Genomic DNA, 26,269 nt, shown 5'->3' with positions numbered 1-26,269 from the left:
AAACTTCCATGACTTTTCCTTGACATTTCCAAATGTTCGTGATTGCTGGACATTGTTTTTTAGAAATCATAGTGCAAATAGATGACATATTTTAGAGCTAAGAGAAATTTCACTGTTGAAATTTCTATTATTTTTATTTTTTACAGATTTTATTAATTCCCATGACTTCTCCGAGACTGATAATCCCTTTTTCTATATTTCCCATGACCAAGGAAACCTTGTGATATGTAGAGTTTCACCCTTTAGTTTTTATCATATTTATTTTTGAACAGGCAGCCACCTTGTCCTCTTTAGGGGCACATGACTTGTGTGAAATCTTCTCCAAAATAGTAGGACCAGGGAGTCAGATGGACTTAATACCATCAATCACTTTTTCTCTGCCATACACTAGAAAAACTAAGAGTAGTTCAGTTATGTTTTCGTTTCCTCATCATCTGATGTCCGAGAACCAACAAATCTGGAAAAACAGAACTCATAAAAGTATTGATTTCACTGGCACAATTGAAGGACAAGTACTGAAATGATTGCTGGTTGTCAATCTGGAACTTTACAAGTCAACCATGGTCACAGTTTTACCATAAGCTCCTACATCATGAGTGAAATCAAATCTTATTAGTATTAGATATAAAAATAAAAATAAATGATTTTTTTTTTTTAACTATGATGTAATCAGACCCCTTTCATCTGCTTGAGTTTAGTAAGAGTTTATTAAAAATTGCTGAATTTGCAGTTTGACAAGATGTCAAATCGTAGGATTAATATTAACCACATATAGTGATCTATGACACTAGAATGAAGAGAGTTTATGATGATGCCCCAAAAATGTTGTAGGCAGCCTACAGATACAATGTAATGGCTAAACATCTTTGAACAATCAAACGCTATGTGGATGTTTGTGCACAAGGAGGAAGTATGATTTCTTACCATACAATGAAGGACGTCCTTCCACAAAAAATCACTCAAAATGGTCCACCGATGCTTTATGGTGCGGGTTGGCTTGAAATAAGTCGTTCAAGTCGTTGACAATCCTGTTTTTCGATTCAACTAGTTAAAAACAAATTATTCAGTAGGCTATTTCAAACGAAAAGCTTTTACAGCGTAGTGGACATAATTCGTAAATCGTATTTTTCCGAAAACAAAGCCAGTGATCCCCTAAATAGCACGGCGAACCAGTCCAGTTACACCACACACACACTGTCCGCCCCAGACATTACTCTCTCTCTCTCTCTCTCTCTCTCTCTCTCTCTCTCTCTCTCTCTCTCTCTCTCTCTCTCTCTCTCCGAGCGTGACGCCACTCCCCCATCCACACAGCTGGGCTTTTGCAACTCTTTCACAACTCCTTACGCGTTAAAGACATACTTCAGTCTTTTCCAATCTGTTTTTTATACCTCCTCTCTTTATCGTCAAATAGCCTACCACACATTATTATGCGCATCTACTGATTAATTAGTTTCTTCCTAAATACCATGTGCTTAAAATCGTCCCTTCCTCGATATATTGTTACATAATCTTAAAGACAATTTTCACAATAAAAGGGTACGTATTCTAAAATATAATGGAAGAAAACAAAAAAATAGGAACAGGTGGAACGTAACAGAACTTGTGTTGAGGGCGCGCATGCTCAGTGGAAACTGATTCCGGAACTCGACTATGCGTCCATCTTAGTATCCTAGCAACGGGGGATCGTCCAATAGTGGGGGTATATAATATTGTAAAGTTAAAAACAAATATGTTTAATTAAGTTTTGTATAATTTTTCAATGTTTTATCTGTGAATATATCTTAAAAAATAAAATTATGAATAGATATGTTTATAAAAATAGTCCATATCCATAATATTGATTTTTTTGTTTTTCTGTGTGAGCAGGAAGTTGTGTTTGTTTGTATTTAGCGAGCTCTCAAACTCACTTGAGTTCTGTCAGGTGTGTTTGTGTTGTTTTTATGTATCTAAACATGACTTTTAAAGATGACGTGTTTTGGATGATTGTCATGCGGGTTTTAGTTTGAATGATTATGCTTTTTAACATTGCACAGGTGGAGAACTTCATCCTGTATGAAGAGATTGGAAGAGGCAGCAGATCAGTTGTTTATAAAGGCAGCATGCATTTCGTGGCCATCATCTGCAGTGACAAATCCAAGAGATGTGAATTAACAAACCATGTATGTAAACGTCATGTTTCACTGAAGAGCTATTTGTTTGCATGCAATCAAAGTGTCACCACAGCACAAATTTGAGAATTTGGAATAATGTACAGATTTTGCTTTAATGGAAAGAAATTGGTACTTTTATTCACCAAAGTGACATTCTACTGATCACAATGTATAGTCAGGACATTAATAACATGAAAAATTACTATTACAATTTGACATTTTTTTTTTCAGAACTTCTTAATCTACTTCAAAGAGTTCTCATGAAAACATCCTCCATGTGCAGCAATGAAAGCTTTGCAGATCCTTGGCATTCTAGCTGTCAGTTTGTCCAGATACTCAGGTGACATTTCACCCCACACTTCCTGTAGCACTTGCCATAGATGTGGCTGTCTTGTCGGGCACTTCTCACGCACTTTACAGTCTAGCTGATCCCACAAAATCTCAATGGGGTTAAGATCTATAACACTCTTTTCCAATTATCTATTGCCAATATCTGTGTTTCTTTGCCCACTCTAACCTTTTCTTTTTCTGTTTCAAAAGTGTCTTTTTCTTTGTAATTCTTCCCATGAGGCCTGCACCCCTGAGTCTTCTCTTTACTGTTGTACATGAAACTGGTGTTGAGCGGGTAGAATTCAATGAAGCCGTCAGCTGAGGACATGTGAGGCATCTATTTCTCAAACTAGAGACTCTGATGTACTTATCCTCTTGTTTAGTTGTACATCTGGCCACATCTCTTTCTGTCATTGTTAGAGCCAGTTGTCCTTTGTCTTTGAAGACTGTAGTGTAAACCTTTGTATGAAATCTTAAGTCTTTTGGCAATTTCAAGCATTGTATAGCCTTCATTCCTCAAAACAATGATTGATTGATGAATTTCTAGAGAAAGCTGTTTCTTTTTTGCCATTTTTGACCTAATATTGACCTTAAGACATGCCAGTCTATTGCATACTGTGGCAACTCAAAAACAAACACAAAGACAATGTTAAGCTTCATTTAACAAACCAAATAGCTTTCAACTGTGTTTGATATAATGGCAAGTGATTTTCAAGTACCAAATGATCAATTTAGCATGATTACTCAAGGTGTTGGAGTGATGGCTGCTGGAAATGGGGCCGGTCTAGATTTGATCAAAAATGACTTTTTTCAAATAGTGATGGTGCTGTTTTTCACATCAGTAATGACCTGACTATACTTTGTGATCAGTTGAATGCCACTTTGGTGAATTAAAGTACTAATTTCCTTCCGAAACATCAAAATCTGTACATTATTCCAAACTTTTGGCCGCCAGTGTATATATGTGTATACATATATTCAGTATCTATGTAATTTATATAATGTATATATAATATGAGTATATATGAAGTCAGAAGTTTACATACACCTTAGCCAAATATATTTAAACTCAGTTTACACAATTCCTGACATTTCATCGAAGAAAACATTCCCTGTCTTAGGTCAGTTAGGATCACTACTTTATTTTAAGAATGTGAAATGTCAGAATAATAGTAGAGAGAATGATTTATTTCAGTCTTTTATTTCTTTCATCACATTCCCAGTGGGTCTGAAGTTTATATACACTTTGTTAGTATTTGGTAGCATTGTCTTTAAATTGTTTAACTTGGGTCAAACATTTTGAGTAGCCTTCCACAAGCTTCTCACATTAAGTTGCTGGAATTTTGGCCCATTCCTCCAGACAGAACTGGTGTAACTGGAGTCAGGTTTGTAGGCCTCCTTGTTCGCACACGCTTTTTCAGTTCCGCCCACAAATTTTCTATCGGAGTGAGGTCAGGGCTTTGTGATGGCCACTCCAATACCTTGACTTTGTTGTCCTTAAACCATTTTGCCACAACTTTGGAGGTATGCTTGGGGTCATTGTCCATTTGGAAGACCCATTTGCGACCGAGCTTTAGCTTCCTGGCTGATGTCTTGAGATGTTACTTCAATATATCCACATAATTTTCCTTCCTCATAATGCCATCTATTTTGTGAAGTGCACCAGTCCCTCCTGCAACAAATCACAACATGATGCTGCCACCCCCATGCTTTACGGTTGGGATGGTGTTCTTTGGCTTGCAAGCCTCACCCTTTTTCCTTCAAACATAACGATGGTCATTATGGTCAAACAGTTCAGTTTTTGTTTCATCAGACCAGCGGACATTTCAGCAAAAAGTAAGATCTTTGTCCCCATGTGCACTTGCAAACTTTAGTCTTGACTTTTTTTTATGGCGGTTTTGGAGCAGTGGCTTCATCCTTGCTGAGCAGCCTTTCAGGTTATGTCGATATAGGACTCATTTTACTGTGGATATAAATGCTTGTCTACCTGTTTCCTCCAGCATCTTCACAAGGTCCTTTGCTGTTGTTCTGGGATTGATTTGCACTTTTCACACCAAACTACATTCATCTCTAGGAGACAGAATGTGTCTCTTTCCTGAGCGGTATGATGGCTGCGTGGTCCCATGGTGTTTATACTTGCATTCTATTGTTTGTACAGATGAACGTGGTACCTTCAGGCGTTTAGAAATTGCTCCCAAGGATGAACCAGACTTGTTGAGATCCACAATTTTTTCTGAGGTCTTGGCTGATTTCTTTTGATTTTCCCATGATGTCAAGCAAAGAGACACTGAGTTTGAAGGTAGGCCTTAAAATACAACCAGGTACACCTCCAACTGACTCCAAATACCCTATGAGAACGCTAAAATAGGCTTGAGATAATTGAATTTTCCAAGCTGCTTAAAGGCACAATTAACTTTTGTATGTAAACTTCTGACCCACTGGAATTGTGATATAGTCAATTAAAAGTGAAACAATCTGTCTGTAAACAATTGTTGGAAAAATTACTCATGTCATGCACAAAGTTGATGTCCTAAATGACTTTCCAAAACTATAGTTTGCTAATATGAAATCTGTGGAGTGGTTAAAAATGAGTTTTAATGACTTCATCCTAAGTTTATGTAAACTTCTGACTTCAACTGTGTGTGTGTGTATATATATAATATATATATATATGTGTGTGTGTGTGTGTGTGTGTGTGTGTGTGTGTGTGTGTGTGTGTTTTGCTTAATATATATCTTTTGCTTAAATAAAAAGTTGTAGTTTAATTTATATATTGCCTTTAGGCTTTAAGGTCACTTTACAAGGAAAATCAATACTCTACTGTATATAACGTGCAATTTTAAACCATTAATAACCACTTGTATTTGTGCAGATATTGTTGGATGGTCCAGGGACTCTGAAGTACTCTAATGTCTGCTTGGCGAAAGCTCAAGGAGAGATTCTGGAAGAGCTCTTTCTGGTGATTGCAGAAGAGACAGGAGCTGGTGACAGCAGAGAGAACATGATCTCTGTACAAAAAAATAAAATAAAAATAAAAATCAAGAACAGAATTAAAGGTCAGTATCGATCACTTATGTAAATCATCAGAAATGCTCAATAAATGGTTATGGCACAATTGTTTTTTGAAGCTTGGTCTTTTGTGTATGCCAAAAACTAATGACCTGATGCTGTTTCTTTCGAAAATTCTTTATTTTAGCGAAAATAGTCACTTTTTCAAAGATGTGGAGTTTTATATCACAAATCAGTTATGTATTGTTTAATATGCCATTTTGTGTATAAAATATATTAATCTTTACTAAAAATAAATGTCTGGTCACCATGGCATCATAAATGTAATTGTGCACATGAATAAACATGAGAACTAGAGAAAGTTTTCAAGATTTGTGGAATTTAAGAATTTGAATTTAAAGCTGATGTAATTTCTTTGACACTGGCACCACAAAACGGAATTGTAAAAATAAACACTGTTTTCAAAACAGCTTTCCGAATATGCACTTCTTATGCTGTTGTTTGAACCATCAGATAGTCCCTCCCCAAACTCACGCCATTGGGTCGCTCGAAACAAACACAGGAATTTTATTGTGCTACTGAGACAAAGCGTTTACACCTTTACCTTTAATTTCAATATTCACATGTTGGTTCACTTGAGTATTTGTTCTTTGTCATTACCACAACAAAATCATTGCAACTCCATGTCATTGTGTTTTAGGGGAAGAAAAGTATTATGACATTATACATATACATTGTACAGTTCAAGCTGTGGTCTTTAGCAGTTACAATACCCATAATTACAGAATTACTCATATGTTTAAATGAATTACAGATTTTTCAAGAATTTTTCAATCTTGATGTAGTATTTTCACTGCCAACTTGTTATGAAGTTAACAGACTGAGTTGCTCTGGTAGGTTCTCCTGTGTACTGTGCTCCTGAGGTGCTGAGAGGGGCAGACTGCAGTGTCTGCAGTGACCTGTGGGCACTAGGCTGCATCCTCTATGAGATGTTCACAGGTTACACATTTGACCTTAATTCAGAGCTTTCAAGTCATATTATCATATTGTTATTTTAGTTCTGTCTCATTTTTGTTTTGTTTTTTTAGGAAAACCACCCTTGTCTCTGAGAGTATGACTGGCATATTTGATCTTATTTTAAATTAAGATCTTCCATCCCTAAGACAAAAAGGTTTGGAACATCTGCCTTGTAAGATATTATCATATTTCTTCAAGTGTTCATACATCTAATTATATGTTCTACTTTTTTAAGAGCTTGGTTTCTCACAATCCAGTCCAGAGTTTGAGAGCCTGGTCAAAGGTTTACTTCAGAAAGATCCTGTGAAAAGGTACAATTATTCAGTCTTAAGTTACATCTATGATAAACTTATCAGTCTGGGGGAAGTTACTCCAAAATGGAAATCAGGTTCTAAATACTAATTATTTATTTTTCTAAATTGTTATAGGATTAATTTACTAATCACATTACTAATTTCTTATGAAGACTAGATGGACAAGAATACTAAATTGTCCTTTCTATACATTAAGATCAGTTGTTATACAATTATTATTGGCATAAATGGAACGTAAGCAAAATGTTTAAAATGTTTTATGCTGCCTAAAGAAAAGAAAATAACACTCAATTTTTAGGTTCAAGGTGTCTTATATTATTATTCATGGTTGCTGAGCTAGCGCCATCTTTTGCCCCGGATCCTGAGTCTGCTCCATGCCATGTCACAGCAACACCTCAGCCTGCTCCATGCCAAGTCACAGCAATGCCTCAGCCTGCTCCATGCCAAGTCACAGCAACGCCTCAGCCTGCTCCATGCCATGTCACAGCAACGCCTCAGCCTGCTCCATGCCATGTCACAGCCGCGCCTCAACCTGCTCCATGCCATGTCACAGCCGCGCCCGAGTCTGCTCCATGCCATGTCACAGCAACGCCTCAGCCTGCTCCATGCCATGTCACAGCCGCGCCTCAACCTGCTCCATGCCATGTCACAGCCGCGTCCGAGTCTGCTCCATGCCATGTCACAACCACGCCCGAATCTGCTCCATGCCATGTCACATCCGCGCCCAAGCCTGATCCATGCCATGTCACAGCAGTGCCTCAGCCTGCTCCATGCCATGTCACAGCCGCGCCTCAGCCTGCTCCATGCCATGTCACAGCCGCGCCTCAGCCTGCTCCATGCCATGTCACAGCCGCGCCCGAATCTGCTCCATGCCATGTCACATCCACGCCCAAGCCTGCTCCATGCCATGTCACAGCCATGCCCGAGCCTGCTCCATGTCATGTCACAGCCGCGCCTGAGCCTGCTCCATGCCATGTCACAGCCACGACTCAGTCTACTCCATGCCAAGTCACAGCCACGCATGAGACTGCTCCATTCCATATCACAGCCAAGCTTCAGTCTGCTCCATGCAATGTCTCAGGCTCACCTCTGGTCAACGAGCCAATGCCCAAGCCTGCCATGGTCAACGAGCCAACGCCCACGTCTGCCACGTCCAACGAACCAGCATTGCAAGCCTTGTCCGTCCCAGAGCAAGCGTTGCAAACCTTGTCCGTTCCAGAGCCATCTCTCGGCTATTTGTGTTGGAATTGGTTCCCGCCCTTGTGCCCACCCTGAGTTCTCCTGATCAGCCGGTTCCCCCCAAGCCACCGGCTCGATCATCGCCCTCTGAGATATCCCAGACACGGAGAACTTTCTAACCTCCGACTCCGCCTAGACCCTCCGAGCCCTGGACTCCACCTTGGCCTGTCGATCCCTCAACATCACCTCGGCTCTACGTTCCCTCGGCTCCACTGTGGTCCTTCAGCCTGTCAGCTTTACCGGGGTCCCTTGTTCCTCCAGCTCCTCCTTGGTCTGTCGGTCACCTGGCTCTGCCTTGGCTCTCTGATCCTCTGCTCCATGCCATGTCACAGCCGTGCCCAAGCCTGCTCCATGCCATGTCACAGCCATGCCTGAGCCTGCTCCATGCCATGTCACAGCCATGCCTGAGCCTGCTCCATGCCATGTCACAGCCACGCCTCAGCCTGCTCCATGCCATGTCAAAGCCGCACCCGAGCCTGCTCCATGCCATGTCACAGCCGCGCCAAATGTCTTCCAATCCCCCAGCTCTGCCTTGCTCCTCCGAACCTTCGGCGCCGCCTTGGTCCTCCCTGCCTCCATCTCCACCCTGGCCCTTTGAGTCTTCGGCTACTCTCCAGGAATCCAGTTCTCCTTGGTTTCGCCCTTCGCCCCTCTCATGGCTCCACCCCCCATAGGCTCCGCCCTGGTCTCATGCTCCACGCCATATTTTCACCAGACCACGCCCCACACCTTGTTTCACCATGTTCCATGCCATGTTTGTTCCTGTCATGTGATCTTGTCATGTGATTTCATGTTTCCCTTCATGTTCATGTGTCTTGTTTTCATTGGTTTATTGTCTTGTTACCTTGTTATCAGTTCTGTCTTGTCATTGGTTATCATTGTCATGTTTCTCCCTTGTCCATGTATTTAAGCCTCATGTTTGACATTGTCCATTGTCAGGTATTGTGAATGTAACATTGTAGGATTGTTCATGTCATGTCAAGTTTAGTCAAGTCAAGTCAAGTTACATCAAATTCATGTTTTTGTATTTTGTTCATGTTTGGAGTTATGGGTTTTTGGATTTCAAAATTTATAATAAACTGCACTTGGGTTCATCATACATCATTGTTTCTTTGCCTACGTTACACAAAATCAGTAAAGCAAAAATATTCACTGACCCTCGGCGGGGGGGTTGACAATATAATTGGATATCACAATATTTTTTAAGGCGATTATCTTTCAAATATTTTTTTACATATCGCCCAGCCCAAAAGGGAAGTGAACTTTTTCATGAACAATTGTAAAATTAAGTAATTTTATGGAGACCCACACAAACACATGTACTCAATTCCAAATTACAACATGTTACCTATTAATTGTTGCATATTTGCTTTCTTTTTGTGTTTTTGAGAAGTCTATGGGCATAATAAATATTTTATTTTATTGAAAAACTTTGTTTTTTGAAAATAGTAAATTATTAGTTTGTGCCATGACTCTTTCGAAAAAATAAATCAACCAAAAATTAAAAAAAATTCGCTCCTCAGTGGAAAAAGGTTCCCGACCCCTGCATTAGGCTTTAAAGGTCATTATCCACCTGAGGCCCAGCAATTCATTTTTGAATAGGACATTTTTATTTAAATTTTTCTTAGCCCATACATGCTATTGTGGTAAATCTTGGGGTATTATCAGAGAACTCCCTGGGCTTTTCAGAGATACCAAATTACTGAGAGTTTGGTCATGACAACTTTCTCTCCTTGATCTAAAAATATGGATTGAAATGTATCACAGTTCAATTCAGCACATCAAATACAATAAGAATTATATATATATATATATATATATATATATATGTCTATCATAATCGCAGTTCAAATCGCAATATTTTTCAAAATAATCGCAATATACGTTTTTGTCCAAATCGTGCAGCCCTACTTCACGAGAGGGTGAAGTCCAAGCTGCCTCTTGTGTGACGTATTCGCTTTGCCATGATAGCTACGTATTCTCATGTTCTCCACTTGGTTGAGACATCCAGGATAAGCACACAAACGCACCATTGTGAGTAAAGATACAGATCTAAACCAAAACCAAGCAAGAGACTGTACAGCGTTCCTCCTCCTCACTTGTAAACAGTGCTGCTCTTCTGGCTGTACCGCTCCTGATTTAGAGTTTCAAAAATTACTTAAATATTGATGTTTTTCACACCAAAAGTGATAGTTTAACTTGACTTCCATTTTAAGGACCTACTGAGCTAAGATATTTTTTTCTATTTTTCTTCAAATGTTCAGGTGTAGAAAGTAAGTTATACACACCTGGGATATCATGAGGGTGAGTAAATTATGAGAGAATTTTCATTTATGGGTGAACTATCCCTTTAAAGAATCTGGTGTTTATAGATGGCTCCATAGATCATCTTGTGCACAGAACCTCTCAGTCTAGTATTGATGCAGTGAGTGGGCAAACAGCCTATGGCATATTTTATACACTGCCTGTGTGTTCAGCACAGTGCTTTTTACAATAAGCCTTTGTCCTACCCTAGAAAACACAACAAATGCAGGTTATAAAAAGCTCTCCATTGTTCTGGCGCTCCCTCCGCTGGAGGCAGACCTGTGCTGAAGCAGAACTTTTTCATCTGTTCCAAAGTCAATTGTTTTATGATCCCAGCAGTCTTTTGCTGGTATGTTTATGCTATTTTGTTGCCAGTTACTATGAAGAAACTAAAGTATTAATCTCTAATTAAAGTACAGTCAAGTAACTGATGACAGTGTGCACATACTGTAGATGTTTTAGGCAAAACTGATACAGAATGATTCCAGCAGATCTGATAAAATGGGTAAGTGCGGAGGGGTTTTGCCATTGGGCTGTGATCATGCCCTGAACTCTCATTTGCTCATTATGTTCTATGATCATTTCTTTTTCTTGGTCCTGTTCAATGAAGATTCATAAATGCATAAACATATAGAAGCAATGGATGGTTAAAACACTTTTGGGTGAAGCTCATGAAAACTGACAAGAAATGTCCAGGCCATATTTTACCCCAAATACCTACTTAAATACATAAAGATAATTAAACTCATTTTTAGGACCATTAAGACTTTTTGCATTACTGTAATGAGGGGTTAATAATAATAAAAATAATTATAATTATAATATAATAATAAACATTATACTGCTGCCATATGATTGGCTGATGAGATTATCGCATGAATAAGTAGATGTACAGGTGTACCTAATAAAGTGGCTTGTGTGTGTATTTATGTACTGTGCATATATACTGTATGAATACGATTTTTTTTTAAGATTCTGCACATCTTGGTCACTAATCAAATAAGCAAAATAATGACATTTTGCACGTTAAGTCCTCTGTTAAAAGGTCATATTTCCTCAAGACATTCTCAACATTCTCAAATCATGCTAGGACAACATGGATCATCAGGTTGCATGAAAATCCACGTGGTCTTTACTATAGAAGCAGCCTCATGAAGCCAAGCCATGGCAAAGATGTTCTTTACTGTTATTATCATACATTTGTTTTTATTATGTGGTTTTGTCCCGTGGTGTGTGGTTCTTATTTTTTATTTTTTTATTTTTTTTTTTAATTGGATACAGTCAAATACAGTATAATATAAAATTCTTCTTCAGGAAACAGTAAATCTCTAACACCTTTCCAAACAATGAAAAATAAATTTAGCTGATCTTATGATCTGTTTAGATGGGAATGTGTTGGTTTTCTAATGAGGGAAGTAGAACAATAGTCTGTGAACTTAGGAATGGTTGTCCGCTGCTGTCCTCGCCTCAGTCTGAAAATGAGCTTCCTCTTCCTGTGCTTTCATCAATGGAGACTGTAATTAGAAGAGTTTAATAGATTTTTAAACATGGAGCAATTTAACGGTACCTACTATAAAGATACATTTCCCCTGTTTAAACTTAAGCAAGTATAAATAGGATATGTGTCCTTTCTGTTCTGTTTATTCAGTTTTTATAATTTTTAAAGGCAAAGTGTGTTATTCTTTATCTTGTTAAAGTACACAATTTTTTTCTTTCACTGCTTAATATGCATAGACAAGTATAAGGAAGCCAGTCATAGGTTGAGTAATTTGAAATGTCAAAACACTGTGGTGCTATGAAAATATTTCTATTGTTTGAGCATCCTAACCAGCCCGACACTGCAATATTGGCTCAGCCAGTGGTGCGAGTTTGGGGCGGGAAATATCTGGCTATCTAGAATTTCTGTTTGGTGACCTCAGTGGCACAGAAATCACACACCTCACGATTAAGTTTCAGTATAAGCTGTTGTCACGGTAGATTGTAAATCGGAACATTCCTGCTCTGGCCACCAGGTGTCCCACCACCATTAACAGATTTATCTGTGTGTGACGGCTCTACCTTCTCACTGTGACACAAGGGACTTCATATTCGCATAGTCCTGGTCATGGAGATCCCAAAGCTATGGATGGCAAGTTGATCAAAGTGAAACCAATCTTCTCTTTCTCTCTCTGATACAGTTCCCTGTGTTGGTCCAACAGATGCGACATGCTCCGAACTGGGACGTATGAGTGCCACCCTGCTAGATTTAATTCTTGGAATCTTCAGTTACACAATCTAAGACCAAATTTTTTTATTTTTTATTTATTTTTTATTTTTTTACATAGTATTACTCCTCAAACAAATTCAGCATTTGTCCAACTGTGTAGGTAACCATTATACAATTTCCATATGTACTTTTTACTGAATTTAAAATGCAACACTATGAAAGGATTCTCAAATGACACTACTAGTGCCAGTCATGAAGTGTCTGCTTGTAGAAAGGCTCTGCCTGTCTCTCTCCTCACTGTCCCTGTGGCTGTGAGTGGAAGGAATGACAGGCAACTGTCTCACTGGCCCCACACAGGATTACAGCCACTATCTCCACTCTACAGTCGCCAAGCAACGGATAAGATATTATATAGCATTGAATACCAGCATATACTGTACATATAGTGCGATATGCTGTGGTTACAAAGTACTACAAAATAGTAAAACATTATGACTTACTGTTTAAGATATGCTATTTAGAAGAGGAAACTGTATTTTTTATACGATTAAATGGTAGTAGCTTTATTACAAAATGTAAATAATGAAGAATATAGCAACTAGTAAAAATTCAGTGAAGACAGCACCTTACAAATGTGAGTTGAATGCTTTACCTTCACCCCACTCTGTGTGAATATGTATGTTTGAGATACAAGTACAAGTGTTGAACTGAGGTTGGCTAACGCGCTAAAGCTAGCGGCAACACATTGCATGCATTCGAAATGCTTCCAGGTGTAAAAAAAACAAACACGTTTAGTCATCCATTTGGGTTGATGCTGCACTTTACAATTCATACACTACGTGCCTGAGTGCATAGTGTATATTTCATCATTTGGGACACAACTTTTTTTGTTCTTTTTGGGGGGGGTGGGGGTGGGATCTACGCCCCTGCTCTCCACTCTTAGGCCTCATTGATGGTGCAGTGCCCAAAATCATTATCTGTTACTACGGCATGTAAAACCTGAAAGAATTGATGAGGCATATTTCACAACGCAGGATCTTTTAATAAATTTCACTCAGAAGCTTAAATTACTCCGCAAGTGTTCCCGGTCAGTTTACATTTTAAACCTTCCCCAAACTTCAACATATTATTGCACATAATATAATAGCGCATACGTCACATTAAATCGCACAGATATGGTGTCATGACATCTGTTCGTGTGTAAGAACTAATGAAGTTAGATGCTACTGACGTGACGTCCAACCTGCACCGCAGTCACTATATTTGATTGGGGTGCGGTAGTTGGGCAATGGTATGATTTGTGTGCTGTGTGAATAATAACTCAACTTTCTCTCTGTTCATCACACAAAGTCATCGTATGTCTTCAGAAGACTTGGAATATTGTGCAAAAGTTCTATTGACTATTGCCAGATTTATGGTGTTTTTATTTTTGGTTTGGATTTTTTGTCCTTTTTGAAGCCTGACTGCCCAGTCACTGAGTCACTCTCCACTTTCATAATGTGGCAAAAAGGTTGTGAAGACATAAACATTTTTCCTTTCGTGTTCATGTAAGAAAGTCATTTGGGTTTGGAGTGACATTATGGTGAGTAAATCTTGAGAAGTTTTATTTTTTTGGGTGAACTGTTCCTTGAATCTGCCTAGGTGACGTCAGCTAAAAAGGAAAGTCAGCACAGAGGCAGAACACGAAAATGTTAATACCTGACATTTGCAGCTAATTATAATGCAGACCAGCTTTAATGAAACACACTGCTAGAAAAGGGTCATACGTTTGATTTATAATGTTACAATTTATGTTTTAGAAGGAGCAAAGTGATGAGTGTCATTGGCTTGCTGGCTTCTCACTGCACAGAGCTCAGAGAGGACGTTCCTATTACGAAGGTGAGATCTGAGTGCAAGATGGCTGTGATTACAAAAGATTTGAAACATTCTGTGTTTAAAATGAGGAACACCAGCAGATGTCACTGTAGCATTGCTGGTTTTATTTGTGCTCTCCTTCCAACCAAATAAGGAGAACATACCAAGCACAAATAATTTCTCAGCTTTCAATCCAAAGCACATGACATTTTAAAAGCCACGTGAAATTATCTCTCTCTAGTTTTTCTTTCTCTCTTTGCTTCTCATAATAAAAAGGGGACAGACATGTCATTCATATTGGTTTATGATAGCTTTCACTAATCATCAAAGGGCTACACAGATGCATTGTGATAAACCAGGAACCACATGTCTTGGATTCAAATGCTGCCACACCAGATCTTTGGTTTTACACTGGTTTGACTTGCATTCTGTTACCAACTTCCCCTCCTTTTTGTTCATGGAAAAATTTGCAGCAGTACCAGGGCTGCATGTGGACAGCGGCACCAAATGGCCGTCTGTCATTTTCTACCGAGGTTTATGTTTTGGTTCCGAACAAGTGTTTTTACAAAACAGGCTTAAGTTCTGCAGCTTCTCAAACAAATCACCCATGGTTTCCTGCAATTCTGGCCTCAGTGGGTTGGAATTGAAGATGAGCTCAGGGATCTCTACGGGAGTTCTCTGTCTGAGCGGCCGATCCTGTCATGCCGATTTTGCTCAGTGCTTCTTTCTGTGGTGAGAGAAAGGTAGAGACGCTGTCTTATGGTGGCTTCATGCTATAGAGGGCCTTAACCCTGGGCACAGGCAGTTTCCTGTTTTTTTTTTTTTTAATAAATTCTTGATTTATTGGGCTAATTGTAAATTTGGCAGAGGTTTTTTTGTAGAAATGAAGTCAAATTTTTTCTATACTTATATTGATATAGTTATATTGACTGAAGTTATTGGTGTGTAAATGTATTGTGGGTGCTGGAAGCTTTACAACAGTATCCTTAAGTTTCAGCCATAGGCAGTATCCAACATCTAAAAGAAACTTGGGCTAATTTGTCACCATGGCAACAATAAAAGCCTCTATAAATAGATGTGTCACACAGCAGCTTGATGCAGGAGGCAGAAAATTACAGAAATACAGGTAGAACAGAAAAGTTTTTTTTCTCTCTTTTGCTCTCTCTCTCTCTATCTATCTATCTTTCCAGCCCCTCCCCCATACACTAAATAATTTTCTCCCCCTGTCATTCTGTTAGTTCTCTAATCCTCCCTGAGACCCTCTGTGTCTGTGTTCTCCATGAATACTTGAGCGCAAGTCTAATGAAGTGGTAAATTAATCTTTGTCCTTGGCGCTGGCAATCCCCAGTGCCCCTAGCCTAAATTTACAGTTACTCTCTGAAGAGCCTGACAGTTGTTCCCTTGACCAATCCCAGTTACACTCTGCGAAGAATTACAGCAGAGCCTTATAAAGGAAGGTACCACAGGGATGCACCGGTTTCATTTTTACTTCTTTATTTATTGGAGGGGAAACCATTTTCTGAAAAGTCATATTAAAGTTACTTCTTATATATATATATATATATATATATATATATATATATATATATATATATATATATATATATTTCATAGAGAAATGTACAAAAAATTCAGATTTTGTCAGTACATAAAGGCATCGCCATCTGCAGCGCCTTGTGCCGGATGTAGTTAATTTTAAGTGGCACATAAAGAGTATCAGTGTGATTGGAAACCAGTGAAGGAGTATCAAGGGCACTCTGGTTCTCCCTCGCTCTGCCCGCTGGATGGCTATGACACAGTTTGACAGGGTATGCCTGTCAGACTTGGGAATAATATTGATCCTGAGAGCTTCATTTGATCACCAGAATACTTCCCCTATGGTAACTCCCCACCTCTTCTGTCCTTTGTCCCTGGCTTAAGACATAATTATTGGTCATGTAAACTTAAAATATCTGGTTGTCCATGACCAGACATTTGTTTCGACACTAAGTTCAATCTGAGCTCCACACAGCCATAAAAGCAATAAAGTTGGCTAAATGGTTGAGGGTAGTTTGCAAACCTGTAAGTATTTCTAGCAAAATGTCTAATTACAGCTCAGATTTCAGATCTGTCCTTACAAAACTTTATTTTGTTGGAGACCAAATGCTGGCTGCTTAAATTTTACACTAATCCATTCACTTCAACATTATACTGTATTGATTTAAAGGTGCACTCAGTGATATATATATATATATATATTTTTTCCCATTAAAAAAGTTTTACTTCTATAGAAATTAACTGTAATTTTGAAACATATGTATAAAATCATGACCACTCACATGAGATGAGGACTTTAGTTACATCAATAACCTTAAAGCTATTTTATTCAACATAGGGGGAGAGGCGCCCTCATGGGGGCTGCCATTTTAGAATCACATGACCATCTGAATACTACTCACTTAATCTAGTAACCGTCTTGTTATTGGACACTTTCACTCTTGTATTAAATTAATCATGACCGACTGTGATTAGTGAATTTCTACAATGGCATCTGTAACTGAAAACTATTGATTTTGAATGATGCTGCATCCACACCACTAGATGTCACTGTGAGTCCAAGATGATACGAGCAAAAAGTTACTGAGTGCACTTTAAAAGCTGAAGTGTGTAATTTCTGCGCCACTGAACAGAACTGCAAAAATAAGCACAAACAAACAAACGCCATTAAGTCAGTGTTGTTTTGTCGGTCTGGATGGGTCGATCAAGCAGAGGACTTTTCTCACCACATAGACACAGTGTTTACAGTTTTCAAAATTAACCTATAAGTAGCTTACTTACAGTGGTCTGTGCATATTAAACTGGCATAGGACAAGGGATTTTAACACCAAAAAAGTCAGCTTTAATTTATATGTAGTCACAACTTACATTTGTCAAAACAAATATCAAGCATTTAAGCAGTAAAGGTCTTTAAGGTCTTAAGAAACATACATTTAGTTAGGTGTGTCCAAACTTTTGACTGACATACAGTGCATTTAATCTTCTCAATAATTCACTTTCTGACATCCTGCAGTATAGATTTGATTTTTATATGGAGATCAATGCTAAATAGTTCTGCTGTGGAAATTTGCATATACAGTATAAACATTACATGTGAACATATATCAAATAAGGGCTGGGTGTCGATACAGATTTCTCTCAATTTGATTCAATTCAATTCCCATTCACAAGCTTTTGATTTAATTCTGATTTCGATGTGATTTCAACTGATTCTAATTCATTTGAATATATTTCAGTTATAATGTCCATTTTGCTTATATATGAAATAAATTCTCTCTCAGCTTGTGCTTCAAATTGTACAGGGAACTGTTGGGAAATACAGTTATACCCAGTAAAGAGACCAGTATGACCAATGATGACCAGGAGTCAAAGTTGAAGTTTCAGTCAATAGAGAGTTTACTGAAGACAAAGTTCTCCACATTTCCAAAGGCAATAGACAGAAACAGAAAAAATAGTTGAGAATCTAACCTTGAACCAACTTAGATTACAGAAACAACAGTAAATATATACATATGCAACTTAATTGACATAATCTCTTACAAGTACAGAGATCTGATAGGTGAACAATACAGATTATTCTAGAAATCTTACAAGCATAACGTTCTGCTTAACTACGTGAATGCAATCATTCAAAAGATTATATTTTTAAAACACTAAATGAAGTTGGTAAGTAGAAATCGGTAAGAGGTGAGTCTTCTCTTTAGATAAACTGGCGTCTAGTTCCTTTGACTTAGTCACATGATTCTCAAAACTACAATCAGTCCCTCCAAAGACATCATTTGACAGAACATAACATGGCTATCTTTTCTCTCAAGGTGGAGATACACTCACTGGGACTTATCCAGATGTATATTTGTTCTCTGGGAGCCGGGCTAAATGAGAAAGCACTGTTAACTGCATTGCTGACATGGGTCAGACCCTCAGTCACACCTTAGAGGTCAAATACACAAATTATCTGTAACATTCATAATTATAACATAACCGGAAGAAATGGACATGACTAAAAATGCTTCAATTACCTTTTGATTATAACAATTGCTAGTAAATGTATTCAACTCATCAATAGGCTGAAGAGAAAGGGGTATATCCATCCCTTCAGAATCTTCTAACTAACTATGGATATATACATTTTAAATATGAACACCAGAGCCCAAACTATGCAGTTTAATTGATATTTATTTAAAAGACATATTCAACACAACCAAAACTGAAGTCATCCTTAAAGTAAAATTTGACCTTAGAATTTTAAGAATAGATATTGGGATCCTTCAAATGAAGAACGTGGATAATCGAGATGAAGAAAAAAAAAAAAAACTTTACCCAGCCCTGTGACTGTATGATATGAATGCATAATGACAACATGAGCTGTAGTGTTGGAGGATATTTCAAGTAAAATCTGTGATATCGTATATGAAACATCTTAATGAGATTTATTAATTAATATGCATGGCCTGCAGAAGTGACACCTACATGCATTTTACTCATATCTACTTTAGATGATCAGAGCTAATGAACTGCAGATATGTATACAAAGACAGCTGTTCTTCAAACATAAAAAATCATGGAAATCATGAATTCAACAAGGAAATTAAATATTTCAAAATGTAGTTATTGATTAGCCTTGTTTTTCTTTTCTTTTTTCTTTTTTTATGAAGGATGAGATCCTTTTTGAAGGAACACAAGGGTGAGCAACATTTTCTTTTCTGAGTGATGGCCTATCTCTTTAAACCCAGCCTGATTTCAGATCAGTGGATTGAACGAGTGGATCCTGCATGTGCTTCTCAATGCTTTGTGGTCTTCTCCAGCATGCCACTATTTTAACACTAATACCCATCCCAACACCACAGGGTCTCTGTGAGTGTCGATGATAAAGATGTTTTCTAAAGCAAGAGATCTTTTGTATGTGTGTTTATGTGTGTGGATAATAGCAATGTTCTCTAGAAGGGGAATTTGTGTGTATGTGTGTGTTGATGATAATGATACATTTTAGAGGAGGAATTACTTTGCATATGCATGGCTGAATAAGATAGTTTAGCATTGTTTGTTTCATCCTGTGTACCTCTCGCTGCCAAGACTCATCAAACAGCCGCCAACATCTGTTCCCTGTCATGACTTATGAGACTTTAACAATCATGGGACCACAGTGCTTCAGAGGGCCAATTTGCATTGCACCCTACTGAGAGAACGTCTGCAGAGAGAGAAGCATATATATAGTATATACTTATATGAGCACTCTGAGAGATAGAATATAATAAAATGCTAATGCCGAAGACCAGAGCCCTGTTTGTGTCCTTGCCTTTAAGTGCAGAGAGAATGGAAGGGTACGTTCCAATTGCTAAGTGTTCGGCCATTTAGTGAGATTCCAAAGCATAGGGAGTGGGGTTACAAATTTTAATCGACAGTCGTTAATGTTAATGAATGAAAATCGATTGAACATTAACAAAAATAACAATAATAAACTGTGTGAGGAAAATCTCAAAAAATCAAAAACATATTTTTCTTTCATCAAAGCTTTATTTATACAAAGTTAGATTTTTTCCATTCCAATTCAAACTTTGAAACATCCACATCAGAGATAAAATTACCTACTGCAGAAGGAAACATTAAAACATGTACCGAAGTATGTGCATGTAGTTTAAATATAATTTCAATAAATATACTTAAGAAATGCGTGTATTACAGGGGCCTGGGTAGCTCAGTGCTTAAAGACGCTGGCTACCACCACTGGAGTTCACTAGTTCGAATCCCAGGGTGTGCTGAGTGACTCCAGCCAGGTCTCCCAAGCAACCAAATTGGCCCAGTTGCTAGGGAGGATAGAGTCACATGGGGTAACCTCCTCGTGGTCGCTATAATGTGGTTCGTTCTCAGTGGGGCGCGTGGTGTGTTGAGCGTGGATGCCACGGTGGATGGCGTGAAGCCTCCACACGTGCTATGTGTCTGTGGCAACGCGCTCAACAAGCTACGTGATAAGATACGTGGGATGGCGGTCTCAGACGTGGAGGCAGCTGAGATTCGTCCTCCACCAAAAAAATGCTTTGGGGTATCGGGCCATTTTGGCAAAGAATGTGATGTCTTCAGTGTGTAAATTGAAGCTTGGTGATCACTGGACTTTCCAACAAACAAAAAATAATGCCAAAGTTACATCCAAGTTGTCCAAAGCCTGGTTCAAGTATGAGTCCTGGAATGACCTTGAATGGCTCTTTCAGTCCTACATAAAAATCCCATTGGACATATTTTGTAGGATTTAAAGGAAGCAGTGACAGTGCAGAAACCAAAGAATGCCAATGAGCTGGAAGCTTTTGCTCCTGAGAAATGTGTTAAGATTCTAATAGAGAGGTGTCCAGTGCTTGAGAGCATTAACCTGAAACATTTTGTGGATGTTATAAAGAGTAAAGAACGCTCCACAAATGACTGACATTGAGGGTTGAATAATTTTGACATGATATATGTGGAGAGATTGTTTTATATACAGTATATATTTGACATTTGAGTAAACTAAACTCTTTGTTCTCAAAATCAGTCAAATATGTATTAAAAACTTACTCTGACTCTTTAATGAGGTTTTAGATAATTCACATCACCAGAATGTCTTGCTGGTCAAGGGGATTGAATAATTTTGTAATAATTTGTTTATATTTATTTACATATACAAATACTGTAACTCAAGTACACAAACATGTACTCAAGCTGTATGATGGCTTTGTTGGGCATTCCAAATAAACATATTCTGTCAAATGAAGTGAGCTCCTACAGATATCCCCTGCTCAATGTAGGGAGTGAACACTGTGATGGGACCCTGTGAATCCGAATGCAGCTGTATTGTAAGTGCCTTTTTTTAATCGTGTGATACAGAAAATGTCAAAAAAAAAAAAAAAAAAAAAAGCAAAACATCTGCATGATGTAATTTATTATCTTTAATACAAATATATTAAAATATAGCTAATTCATATCAATACATTAGTGTGTTTTTGTTTTGTTCCTCAGGCGGTGGCCAAGCAGTGCTTGATTCCACCACTAGGGGAGATGCTCTATCTCATTGCTACACAGGTACAGTGAGTTGGTGAACAATTGTCAGTGTGAAAGTAAAGTCAGGGATAACCAGGAATAAATTGGGATTTGTGAGGTGGTGGAAATCTATGGTGTTACACATTTCTTCCCACTGTTTGTGAACTGCTTGAAGCGGAGCTAGGTGGAGCGTGTGTGCACTTAAAACAGTGCCGCTCTAAGCGAATATAACAGAACAGGTTCAAACGTGACACACATTGGACTATTTAAAAAAAATAAAATAAAGAAAGTTTTTCTTTTTGGAATCAGAGGTTCCCGAACGCTGTGCTGAAACATCATTCTGGGCCGTTCCATCACAATTTAACCCCTGAGTACAATTGAGTGAAACTGAAGAAAAGAGACAGTGTGAACAGACACAAAACGCCTTTGATGTAAATAGACCCCAAGACAACTGACAACCTTACGCGGGCCACTGAAAATTTCAAACGGGCCGGATTTGAGTTTTTCCTTTTTTCTGCTGCTATCCCATGACAATTAATTTGAAATAGCCCTGGATAAAGTTTGAAAAGTTCTTTAAAAGAGCAAGATGTCTATTGAGGCACTCACTCATGGGCATTTTTCAGTTTCTTGAACATTGCACATATTACTTTAAAATTACAAAATATAAAGTCTTACAAAAATAAATAAATAAAAAAGCTTTTATATCTTCTATTGAGATTTAGGAAAATTCAGTTACCTAAAAAAAAGTATATGCATATAAAATTATTTTTATTGATCAGCAGTGTTGTTTAAAATAAGTGAATGTATCCAGTTAACTATGTAAGTATAATTTAAAGTAGAAAAGGATATAAAGGGTTTATAAATAACCTTTTTTTTATTTTTATTATTTATTTATTTATTTATTTTTTTTAATCAGGTAAGATGCAATTAAATGGACTTGACATGTTTGACCATTTTTCTTTCTGGCTTTTTAACTTTTACAGTGCACATCTATGTTTTATTTATAGTATATTTGAGCGAATCATTGTGATTGTAACGCATTAATCGATCAGAATCAATCACTCCAATGAATTATTAATCTGTTTACACTTCATTTTAAGTCATGGTCCATTTTGAGGGGTTTTTCAAGGCCAGTTCAGATTCTAAAATTACTACCCTGCAAAATGTAACCAATTAAAATTTAATTGTCAGTATTTCCTCTCAAATTTGTAAGAGCCTACTGCACACCGCAAAGTGCACCTACACATAGACAGAAAGCAAAACCAAGCTTTGACTTGTATAAAGCCTTTGCTCTTGAGCTGCTGTTGATGCTCCATCTCAGCACACTGCTGAATGTAAGCATTAGAGGTTAAATGAGAGGAGGATGTTACTTTGTGCCGTTCTGCGCTTCTTCCTTTAATTGACATGATCATTCCTCATCACATTCCTGTTTCCTGTACCTGCCGAGCCAGAGAGCCTGTCGCTTTATTTACCATTGCGGGACTGTATTTATTTAGCCTCATTATGACGGTGGCTGCATTTTGCCTTTTTTTAATTGTTCCTCCAATGAGTGACTGTAATAGTTACCTATATTTTTCTCACTCACACACACTAACAGCCACACATACTTTCCTTTCCCTGCAGGAAGAGAAGAAAGAGCACCCAGGAGGATTGTGGGTCGTTCCTGCTGCCGCCTACACCGTGTTAATGAGGTGCCTTCGGGAAGAGGTAAGACTGCTACACTGTCCTCACAGAGTGTGTGTAAGTGCGTGTACGAGTGCGTACATGAATATGTGCGCAAGTGGGCGGGGGGATCTGTCTGATAATGAATCTCCCCCAGCCCTTCAAGGCATTATTCTTCTGCCGCAAATCAAGGGTGCTCAACGTGCTCGCTCGTCAGTCAGTCTTGTCACACACACTCACCTGCAGCAGAAGTGCTCGCGTAACCCCACCTCCGGTCGTGTCAGGAGCAATTAACCACGCTGGCCTGTGTTGTTTATGTATGGAAGCCATCTGCATGGAGACAAACATCAAACTGATCATCTCCACTCTGAACAGACTGTGTTTACTGTGTGTGTTGAGTGCTTCACTTACACAGGGGACTGAGCACTATACAAACTCCCTCATTATTTCTTTAATAGCAGTAGATTTGCTATTAAAATAAAAATTTAGAGCAGAGCTACAGCTTGTATTCCCAACAAACCGTCATCTGCAGTGCAAAGAAAGAATTTGGAGGGAAAATTGTGATAAAACTTACGTTTATATAGCTGTTCTGCGGCTGTGGTTCTTCAGCTGCAGATTTCTGGCTGGTCAGCTGCCAGCTATTGGCAAAAGTTGTGCCCTCTAGTGAATGTGCCCAATTTTAGCCCTTTGCTCGTTCCTGCTTATGTAGCATTTGTGTTTTTTTGTGTGGTTTTTTTGTCTCATCACTTTTTTGCCAGCAGTTACATTTATATTCTTAGCTAGTTGAAGTTGCTCTTCCATAAGTTTATCTCTTTTCCTTGAACTTTGAAGGTCTATTTCAAATTCAGATTCTAGAAATAATGGCCTGGGATGATAAGGAACTGCATGTTTTACATGGTAATGTGCGGTAGGCGATTTATATTTACAGCGCTCCAAATTCACTTTATATGGCTGCTACAAGTTACACAATCTAAAATAACCCCATGACAGAACAGGAAATGTGGGTATTTCACCATATTTGGAATGAGGCGCTTTTACCGCCTGGTGCAAGAGCTGAAACTCTGCGTTACTTACTAATATGTTTACAGTTGAAAAAGCATTGATTTAACTATATTTACATTTCTCATCCACAATAGAGCAGCGTTTTCCTCCACCAAAAATGGAGACTTTTGAAAACACTCTATAGCAGGCCTATTCAGCTGGTGGCCCACTGGCCAAATCCGGCCCGTTTGAAATTTTCAGTGGCCCGCGTGAGGTTGTCAGTTGTCTTGGGGGCTGTTTACATCAAAGGCATTTTGTGTCTGTTCACACTGTTTTCAGTAGTTTTTCTATGCAAACTTGCGCTAAACAGAAGTCGTGCCATATCTTGATGTTTTTACAGTGTCTCATGCATGAGCGCACCATTTTTAGATGCTTTTAGAGGTTGCACTACAAACGATCATTATCCATCATTTTAACGGAAGGGGAAGATTAAAGACATAAAATCATGGATGACTGGCAAGTGTGAGTTCACAGCAACAGAAAAGTTCTATTCATTAATTTGGTCAAGAAATTTGAAAAGTCAAAAGTTTAAATCATTGCATCTATAATAAACATCGCTGTTATTGTTCAATAATAATAATTAAAAAAAATTATCAATATGATTTACTCTTTCTGTAATGGACCAATTTTGAAAGCTCTTTTTAGATTATTATTATTATTTTTTTTTTTATTATTATTATTTTGTCGCAAGTTACCTGTATTTTTCTCCAGAATTTCCTGCTTGGTGGAAATATTTCTCATGATAAAAAAGTAAAGCTATAAAACACAGATGTTTTATTTATATAGTGAACAAATATTATAGGCCTGCTATAACACAATATCTGTAGATAGAAGCTTTTCGATAACAAAATATCCTGGCTTGGTCCGAGTGCCCCGAAGATTTTCTTCCATCTGGCCCATTTGTTGATGAAGTTGAATAGCCCTGCTCTATAGTACCGCATATTTTGGAAAATGATGGCATTTGGAAACTGAGTTTTCAACCAAAAACTTATTGGTGTGGAGCAATGACACCTTTAACTTTTGTGTTTGCTGAGCAAATCCTATTTCTATTGGACAGAACCTTCGGCAGCAGCCAAATTAACAGCAGCCAAAAAAAAAACAAAAAAAAGTTGCTGGTACTTAATATATTAAAGAAATAGTTCACCCTCTGGTGCTCAGAGCTCTGAAGCATCGGCCAGAAGGCAACAGTTCAAAAAGGTAGTGGGCAGGGTGAGTGGGGTCCAGAGTGATTTTTCCAGCCTTTTTCCTCACTCTGGAAATGTATAGTTCTTGAAAGGGGGGCAGGGGGCAACCAATAATCCTCTCAGCAGTCCGAACTGTCCTTTGTAGTCTTCTGATGTCTGATTTCGTAGCTGAACCAAACCAGACAGTTATTGAAGTGCAGAGGACAGACTCAATGACTGCTTAGTAAAACTGTATCAGCAGCACCTGTGGCAGGTTGAATTTCCTCAGCTGGTGAAGGAAGTATAACCTCTGCTGGGCCTTTTTCACAATGGAGTCAATGTGGGTCTCCCACTTTAGGTCCTGTGAGATGGTAGTGCCCAGGAACCTGAATGACTCCACTGCTGCCACAGTGCTGTTTAGAATGGTGAGAGGGGTCAGTGTTGGGATGTTCCTCTTAAAGTCCACAATCATCTCCACCATTTTGAGCATGTTCAGCTCAAGTTTGTTTTGACTGCACCAGACAGCCAGCTGTTCAAGCTCCCTTTGTATGCAGACTCATCGTCATCTCGGATGAGGCCGATGACAGTGGTGTCGTCTGCAAACTTCAGGAGCTTGACAGAGGGGTCCTTGGAGATGCAGTCATTGGTGTAGAGGGAGAAGAGTAGTGGGGAGAGCACACATCCCTGGGGGGCACCAGTGCTGACTGTACAGGTGCTAGAAGTGAGTTTCCCCTGTCTCACAAGCTGCTGCCTGTCCGTCAGAAAGCTGGTAATCCACTGACAGATAGACATGGGAACAGAGAGTTGGTGTAATTTATTCTGGAGTATAGCTGGGATGATGGTGTTGAAAGCCGAACTGAAGTCCACAAAAAGGATCCTTGCATATGTCCCTGGTCCGTCCAGATGTTGCAGGATATGATGCAATCCTATGTTGACTGC

The 26,269-nt window shown here is 38.5% G+C and overlaps 1 protein-coding gene and 1 pseudogene across 1 annotated transcript in view; one reads left to right on the top strand and one right to left on the bottom strand.

Moving 5' to 3' along the window:
* LOC127452486 (syndecan-2-B-like) overlaps positions 1 to 26,269 on the bottom strand; it is a 662,603-nt gene that overhangs the window by 52,055 nt on the left and 584,279 nt on the right. The gene's annotated exons all lie outside the window — the stretch shown is intronic.
* LOC127452687 (serine/threonine-protein kinase ULK4-like) overlaps positions 3,688 to 26,269 on the top strand; it is a 258,846-nt pseudogene continuing 236,264 nt past the window's right edge.

The sequence above is a fragment of the Myxocyprinus asiaticus genome, chromosome 15, assembly GCF_019703515.2.
Source record: "Myxocyprinus asiaticus isolate MX2 ecotype Aquarium Trade chromosome 15, UBuf_Myxa_2, whole genome shotgun sequence".
NCBI lineage: Eukaryota > Metazoa > Chordata > Actinopteri > Cypriniformes > Catostomidae > Myxocyprinus > Myxocyprinus asiaticus.
Note: the sequence above shows the minus strand (reverse complement) of the source record. Positions and strands in the feature narration are given on the sequence as shown.